The following is a 10,128-nucleotide window of genomic DNA, read 5'->3' as shown; positions in this document are numbered from 1 at the left end:
TCTATTATTACAGAGTAGGATATTAAATACAGTATATTCTAGATCTATATATTGTAAGCTAGTAGAAAGTTTTATATTATGCAGTAGAATGTTATCTACTGTGATATAATTGAATGTTATTTAGTCTACCTTATATACATTTTACTATTAGACAGTAGGATATTAAATACAGTATATTCTAGACCTATATACTATTATATAGTAGCAGGTTTTAAATTATGGAGTAGATTGTTATTTATTATTATATAATAGAATATTATATAGTAGACATTATATACCCTCTATTATTACAGAGTAGGATATTAAATAGAGTAGACTGTAGATATAGAATGTTATTTGCTATTATATAGGAGATGTTGTATATTATAATGTAGAATGTTATCTGCTGTGATATAATTAAATGTTATTTAGTTCACCTTATATACATTTTACTATTAGACAGTAGGATATTAAATACAGTATATTTTAGAGCTATATACTACTATATAGTAGAAGGTTTTATATTATGGAGTAGAATGTTATCTACTACGATATAATTGAATATTATTTAGTCTACCTTATATACATTTTACCATTAGACAGTAGGATATTAAATACAGTATATTCTAGACCTTTATACTATTATAGAGTAGAAGGTTTTATATTATGGAGTAGAATGTTATTTATTATTATATAATAGAATATTATATAGTAGACATTATACACCCTCTATTTTTACAGAGTAGGATGCTAAATACAGTACACTATAGATATAGAATGTTATTTGCTATTATATAGGAAAATGTTGCATATTATAATGTAGAATGTTATCTACTGCGATATAATTGAATGTTATTTAGTCTACCTTATATACATTTTACTATTGGACAGTAGGATATTAAATACAGTATATTCTAGACCTATATACTATTATATAGTAGCAGGTTTTAAATTATGGAGTAGAATGTTTTTTATTATTATATAATAGAATATTATATAGTAGACATTATATACCCTCTATTATTACAGAGTAGGATATTAAATACAGTATATTCTAGATCTAATATTGTTAGATAGTAGAAAGTTTTATATTATGGAGTAGAATGTTATCTACTATGATATAATGGAATATTATTTAGTCTACCTTATATACATTTTACTATTAGACAGTAGGATATTAAATACAGCATATTATAGACCTTTATACTATTTTATAGTAGAAGGTTTTATATTATGGAGTAGAATGTTATTTATTATTATATAATAAAATATTATATAGTAGACATTATATACCCTCTATTTTTACAGAGTAGGATTCTAAATACAGTACATTGTAGATATAGAATGTTATTTAGTATTATATAGGAGAATGCTGTATATTATAGAGTAGAATGTTATCTACTGTGATATAATTGAATTTTATTTAGTCCACCTTATATACATTTTACTATTAGACAGTAGGATATTAAATACAGTGTATTTTAGAGCTATAAACTACTATATAGTAGAAGGTTTTATATTATGGAGTAGAATGTTATTTATTATTATATAATATAATATTATATAGTAGACATTATATACCCTCCATTTTTACAGAGTAGGATATTAAATACAGTATATTCTAGATCTATATATTGTTAGATAGTAGAAAGTTTTATATTATGGAGTAGAATGTTATCTACTTTGATATAATTGAATATTATTTAGTCTACCTTATATACATTTTATTATTAGACAGTAGGATAATAAATACAGTATATTCTAGACCTATATATTAATATATAGTAGCAGGTTTTATATTATGGAGTAGAATGTTATTTATTATTATATAATAGAATATTATATAGTAGACATTATATACCCTCTATTTTTACAGAGTAGGATGCTAAATACAGTCCACTATAGATATAGAATGTTATTTACTATTATACAGGAGAATATTGTATATTATAGAGTAGAATGTTATCTATTGTGATATAATTGAATGTTATTTAGTCCACCTTATATACATTCTACTATTAGTGAGTAGGATATCAAATATAGTATATTCTACACCTTAATACTATTATATAGTAGAAGGTTTTATATTATGGAGTAGAATGTTATTTATTATTATATAACAGAATATTATATAGTAGAAATTATATACCCTCTATTATTACAGAGTAGGATATTAAATACAGTATATTTTAGATGTATATATTGTTAGATAGTAGAAAGTTTTATATTATGGAGTAGAATGTTATCTACTTTGATATAATTGAATATTATTTAGTCTACCTTATATACATTTTACTATTAGACAGTAGGATATTAAATACAGTATATTCTAGACCTATATATTAATATATAGTAGCAGGTTTTATATTATGGAGTAGAATGTTATTTATTATTATATAATAAAATATTATATAGTAGACATTATATACCTTCTATTTTTACAGAGTAGGATGCTAAATACAGTCCACTATAGATATAGAATGTTATTTACTATTATACAGGAGAATGCTGTATATTATAGAGTAGAATGTTATCTACTGTGATATAATTGAATGTTATTTAGTCTACCTTATATACATTTTACTATTAGACAGTAGGATATTAAATACAGTATATTCTAGACCTATATACTATTATATAGTAGCAGGTTTTAAATTATGGAGTAGAATGTTATTTATTATTATATAATAGAATATTATATAGTAGACATTATATACCCTCTATTTTTACAGAGTAGAATGCTAAATACAGTCCACTATAGATATAGAATGTTATTTACTATTATACAGGAGAATGCTGTATATTATAGAGTACAATGTTATCTACTGTGATATAATTGAATATTATTTAGTCTACCTTATATACATTTTACTATTAGACAGTAGGATATTAAATACAGTATATTCTAGACCTATTTATTAATATATAGTAGCAGGTTTTATATTATGGAGTAGAATGTTATTTTTTATTATATAATAAAATATTATATAGTAGACGTTATATATCCTCCATTTTTACAGAGTAGGATGCTAAATACAGTACACTATAGATATAGAATGTTATTTACTATTATATAGGAGAATGTTGTATATTATACACTAGAATGTTATCTACTGTGATATAATTGAATATTATTTAGTCTACCTTATATACATTTTACTATTAGACAGTAGGATAGTAAATACAGTATATTCTACACCTTAATACTATTATATAGTAGAAGGTTTTAAATTATGGAGTAAAATGTTATTTATTATTATATAATAGAATATTATATAGTAGACATTATATACCCTCTATTATTACAGAGTAGGATATTAAATACAGTATATTCTAGATGTATATATTGTTAGAGAGTAGACAGGTTTATATTATGGAGTAGAATGTTATCTACTGTGATATAATTGGATATTATTTAGTCCACCTTATATACATTTTACTATTACACAGTAGGATATTAAATACAGTATATTCTAGAGCTATATATTATTATATAGTAGAAGGTTTTAAATTATGGAGTAGAATGTTATTTATTATTATATAATAGAATATTATATAGTAGACATTATATACCCTCTATTATTACAGAGTAGGATATTAAATACAGTATATTCTAGATCTATATATTGTTAGATAGTAGAAAGTTTTATATTATGGAGTAGAATGTTATCTACTATGATATAATTGAATATTATTTAGTCTACCTTATATACATTTTACTATTAGACAGTAGGATATTAAATACAGTGTATTTTAGAGCTATATACTACTATATAGTAGAAGGTTTTATATTATGGAGTAGAATGTTATTTATTTTTATATAATAGAATATTATATAGTAGACATTATATACCCTCTATTATTACAGAGTAGTATATTAAATACAGTATATTCTAGACCTATATACTATTATATAGTAGCAGGTTTTAAATTATGGAGTAGAATGTTATTATATAATAGAATATTATATAGTAGACATTATATACCCTCCATTTTTACAGAGTAGGATGCTAAATACAGTCCACTATAGATATAGAATGTTATTTACTATTATACAGGAGAATGTTGTATATTATAGAATAAAATGTTATCTACTGTGATATAATTGAATGTTATTTAGTCTACCTTATATACATTTTACTATTAGACAGTAGGATATTAAATACAGTATATTCTAGACCTATATACTATTATATAGTAGCAGGTTTTAAATTATGGAGTAGAATGTTATTTATTATTATATAATAGAATATTATATAGTAGACATTATATACCCTCTACTATTACAGAGGAGGATATTAAATACAGTATATTCTAGACCTTTATACTATTTTATAGTAGAAGGTTTTATATTATGGAGTAGAATGTTATTTATTATTATATAATAGAATATTATATAGTAGCCATTATATACCCTCTATTTTGACAGAGTAGGATGCTAAATACAGTACACTATAGATATAGAATGTTATTTACTATTACACAGGAGAATGTTGTGTATTATAGAGTAGAATGTTATCTACTGTGATATAATTGAATGTTATTTAGTCTACCTTATATACATTTTACTATTAGAAAGTAGGATATTAAATACAGTATATTCTAGACCTTTATACTATTTTATAGTAGAAGGTTTTATATTATGGAATAGAATGTTATTTATGATTATATAATAGAATATTATATAATAGACATTATATACCCTCTATTATTACAGAGTAGGATATTAAATACAGTATATTCTAGATCTATATATTGTAAGCTAGTAGAAAGTTTTATATTATGCAGTAGAATGTTATCTACTGTGATATAATTGAATGTTATTTAGTCTACCTTATATACATTTTACTATTAGACAGTAGGATATTAAATACAGTGTATTTTAGAGCTATATACTACTATATAGTAGAAGGTTTTATATTATGGAGTAGAATGTTATTTATTTTTATATAATATAATATTATATAGTAGACATTATATACCCTCTATTTTTACAGAGTAGGATGCTAAATACAGTCCACTATAGATATAGAATGTTATTTACTATTATACAGGAGAATGTTGTATATTATAGAATAGAATGTAATCTACTGTGATATAACTGAATGTTATTTAGTCTACCTTATATACATTTTACTATTAGACAGTAGGATATTAAATACAGTATATTCTAGACCTATATACTATTATATAGTAGCAGGTTTTAAATTATGGAGTAGAATGTTATTTATTATTATATAATAGAATATTATATTGTAGACATCATATACCCTCTATTTTTACAGAGTAGGATGCTAAATACAGTACACTATAGATATAGAATGTTATTTAGTATTATATAGGAGAATGCTGTATATTATAGAATAGAATGTTATCTACTGTGATATAATTGAATGTTATTTAGTCTACCTTATATACATTTTACTATTAAACAGTAGGATATTAAATACAGTATATTTTACACCTTAATACTATTATATAGTAGCAGGTTTTAAATTATGGAGTAGAATGTTATTTATTATTATATAATAGAATATTATATTGTAGACATTATATACCCTCTATTTTTACAGAGTAGGATGCTAAATACAGTACACTATAGATATAGAATGTTATTTACTATTATACAGGAGAATGTTGTATATTATACAATAGAATGTTATCTACTGTGATATAATTGAATATTATTTAGTCTACCTTATATACATTTTACTATTAGACAGTAGGATAGTAAATACAGTATATTCTACACCTTAATACGATTATATAGTAGAAGGTTTTATATTATGGAGTAGAATGTTATTTATTATTATATAATAGAATATTATATAGTAGACATTATATACCCTCTATTATTACAGAGTAGGATATTAAATACAGTATATTCTAGATCTATATATTGTTAGATAGTAGAAAGTTTTATATTATGGAGTAGAATGTTATCTACTATGATATAATTGAATATTATTTAGTCTACCTTATATACATTTTACTATTAGACAGTAGGATATTAAATACAGTGTATTTTAGAGCTATATACTACTACATAGTAGAAGGTTTTATATTATGGAGTAGAATGTTATTTATTTTTATATAATAGAATATTATATAGTAGACATTATATACCCTCTATTATTACAGAGTAGGATATTAAATACAGTATCTTCTAGATGTATATATTGTTAGAGAGGAGACAGTTTTATATTATGGAGTAGAATGTTATTTATTATTATATAATAGAATATTATATAGTAGACATTATATACCCTCCATTATTACAGAGTAGGATGCTAAATACAGTCCACTATAGATATAGAATGTTATTTACTATTATACAGGAGAATGTTGTATATTATAGAATAGAATGTTATCTACTGTGATATAATTGAATGTTATTTAGTCTACCTTATATACATTTTACTATTAGGCAGTAGGATATTAAATACAGTATATTCTAGACCTATATATTAATATATAGTAGCAGGTTTTATATTATGGAGTAGAATGTTATTTATTATTATATAATAAAATATTATATAGTAGACATTATATATCCTCCATTTTTACAGAGTAGGATGCTAAATACAGTACACTATAGATATAGAATGTTATTTACTATTATACAGGAGAATGTTGTATATTATACAATAGAATGTTATCTACTGTGATATAATTGAATGTTATTTCGTCTACCTTATATACATTTTACTTTTAGACAGTAGGATATTAAATACAGTATATTCTAGACCTATATATTATTAGATAGTAGAAGGTTTTATATTATGGAGTAGAATGTTATTTATTATTATATAATAGAATATTATATAGTAGACATTATATACCCTCTATTTTTACAGAGTAGGATGCTAAATACAGTACACTATAGATATAGAATGTTATTTACTATTATATAGTAGAATGTTGTATATTATAATGTAGAATGTTATCTACTGTGATATAATTGAATATTATTTAGTCTACCTTATATACATTTTACTTTTAGACAGTAGGATATTAAATACAGTATATTCTACACCTTAATACTATTATATAGTAGAAGGTTTTATATTATGGAGTAGAATGTTATTTATTATTATGTAATAGAATACTATATAGTAGACATTATATACCCTCTATTATTACAGAGTAGGATGCTAAATACAGTATATTCTAGATCTATATATTGTTAGATAGTAGAAAGTTTTATATTATGGAGTAGATTGTTATCTACTATGATATAATTGAATATTATTTAGTCTACCTTATATACATTTTACTATTAGACAGTAGGATATTAAATACAGTGTATTTTGGAGCTATATACTCCTATATAGTAGAAGGTTTTATATTATGGAGTAGAATGTTATTTATTTTTATATAATAGAATATTATATAATAGACATTATATACCCTCTATTATTACAGAGTAGGATATTAAATACAGTATATTCTAGATGTATATATTGTTAGAGAGTAGACAGTTTTATATTATGGAGTAGAATGTTATTTATTTTTATATAATAGAATATTATATAATAGACATTATATACCCTCTATTATTACAGAGTAGGATATTAAATACAGTATATTCTAGATGTATATATTGTTAGAGAGTAGACAGTTTTATATTATGGAGTAGAATGTTATTTATTATTATATAATAAAATATTATATAGTAGACATTATATACCCTCCATTTTTCAGAGTAGGATGCTAAATACAGTACACTATAGATATAGAATGTTATTTAGTATTATACAGGAGAATGTTGTATATTATAATGTAGAATGTTATCTACTGTGATATAATTGAATGTTATTTAGTCTGCCTTATATACATTTTACTATTAGACAGTAGGATAGTAAATACAGTATATTCTACACCTTAATACGATTATATAGTAGAAGGTTTTATATTATGGAGTAGAATGTTATTTATTATTATATAATAGAATATTATATAGTAGACATTATATACCCTCTATTATTACAGAGTAGGATGCTAAATACAGTATATTCTAGATCTATATATTGTTAGATAGTAGAAAGTTTTATATTATGGAGTAGAATGTTATCTACTATGATATAATTGAATATTATTTAGTCTACCTTATATACATTTTACTATTAGACAGTAGGATATTAAATACAGTGTATTTTAGAGCTATAAACTACTATATAGTAGAAGGTTTTATATTATGGAGTAGAATGTTATTTATTTTTATATAATAGAATATTATATAGTAGACATTATATAACCTCTCTTATTACAGAGTAGGATATTAAATACAGTATATTCTAGATGTATATATTGTTAGAGAGTAGACAGTTTTATATTATGGAGTAGAATGATATTTATTATTATATAATAAAATATTATATAGTAGACATTATATACCCTCCATTTTTACAGAGTAGGATGCTAAATACAGTCCACTATAGATATAGAATGTTATTTACTATTATACAGGAGAATGTTGTATATTATAGAATAGAATGTTATCTACTGTGATATAATTGAATGTTATTTAGTCTACCTTATATACATTTTACTATTAGACAGTAGGATATTAAATACAGTATATTCTAGACCTATATACTATTATATAGTAGAAGGTTTTATATTATGGAGTAGAATGTTATTTATTTTTATATAATAGAATATTATATAGTAGACATTATATACCCTCTCTTATTACAGAGTAGGATATTAAATACAGTATATACTAGATGTATATATTGTTAGAGAGTAGACAGTTTTATATTATGGAGTAGAATGATATTTATTATTATATAATAAAATATTATATAGTAGACATTATATACCCTCCATTTTTACAGAGTAGGATGCTAAATACAGTACACTATAGATATAGAATGTTATTTACTATTATACAGGAGAATGTTGTATATTATACAATAGAATGTTATCTACTGTGATATAATTGAATGTTATTTCGTCTACCTTATATACATTTTACTTTTAGACAGTAGGATATTAAATACAGTATATTCTAGACCTATATATTATTAGATAGTAGAAGGTTTTATATTATGGAGTAGAATGTTATTTATTATTATATAATAGAATATTATATAGTAGACATTATATACCCTCTATTTTTACAGAGTAGGATGCTAAATACAGTACACTATAGATATAGAATGTTATTTACTATTATATAGTAGAATGTTGTATATTATAATGTAGAATGTTATCTACTGTGATATAATTGAATATTATTTAGTCTACCTTATATACATTTTACTTTTAGACAGTAGGATATTAAATACAGTATATTCTACACCTTAATACTATTATATAGTAGAAGGTTTTATATTATGGAGTAGAATGTTATTTATTATTATGTAATAGAATACTATATAGTAGACATTATATACCCTCTATTATTACAGAGTAGGATGCTAAATACAGTATATTCTAGATCTATATATTGTTAGATAGTAGAAAGTTTTATATTATGGAGTAGATTGTTATCTACTATGATATAATTGAATATTATTTAGTCTACCTTATATACATTTTACTATTAGACAGTAGGATATTAAATACAGTGTATTTTGGAGCTATATACTCCTATATAGTAGAAGGTTTTATATTATGGAGTAGAATGTTATTTATTTTTATATAATAGAATATTATATAATAGACATTATATACCCTCTATTATTACAGAGTAGGATATTAAATACAGTATATTCTAGATGTATATATTGTTAGAGAGTAGACAGTTTTATATTATGGAGTAGAATGTTATTTATTTTTATATAATAGAATATTATATAATAGACATTATATACCCTCTATTATTACAGAGTAGGATATTAAATACAGTATATTCTAGATGTATATATTGTTAGAGAGTAGACAGTTTTATATTATGGAGTAGAATGTTATTTATTATTATATAATAAAATATTATATAGTAGACATTATATACCCTCCATTTTTCAGAGTAGGATGCTAAATACAGTACACTATAGATATAGAATGTTATTTAGTATTATACAGGAGAATGTTGTATATTATAATGTAGAATGTTATCTACTGTGATATAATTGAATGTTATTTAGTCTACCTTATATACATTTTACTATTAGACAGTAGGATATTAAATACAGTATATTC

The sequence above is a fragment of the Sminthopsis crassicaudata genome, chromosome X (genome assembly GCF_048593235.1).
Source record: "Sminthopsis crassicaudata isolate SCR6 chromosome X, ASM4859323v1, whole genome shotgun sequence".
NCBI classification, from domain to species: domain Eukaryota; kingdom Metazoa; phylum Chordata; class Mammalia; order Dasyuromorphia; family Dasyuridae; genus Sminthopsis; species Sminthopsis crassicaudata.
This window is presented reverse-complemented; position numbering follows the sequence as displayed.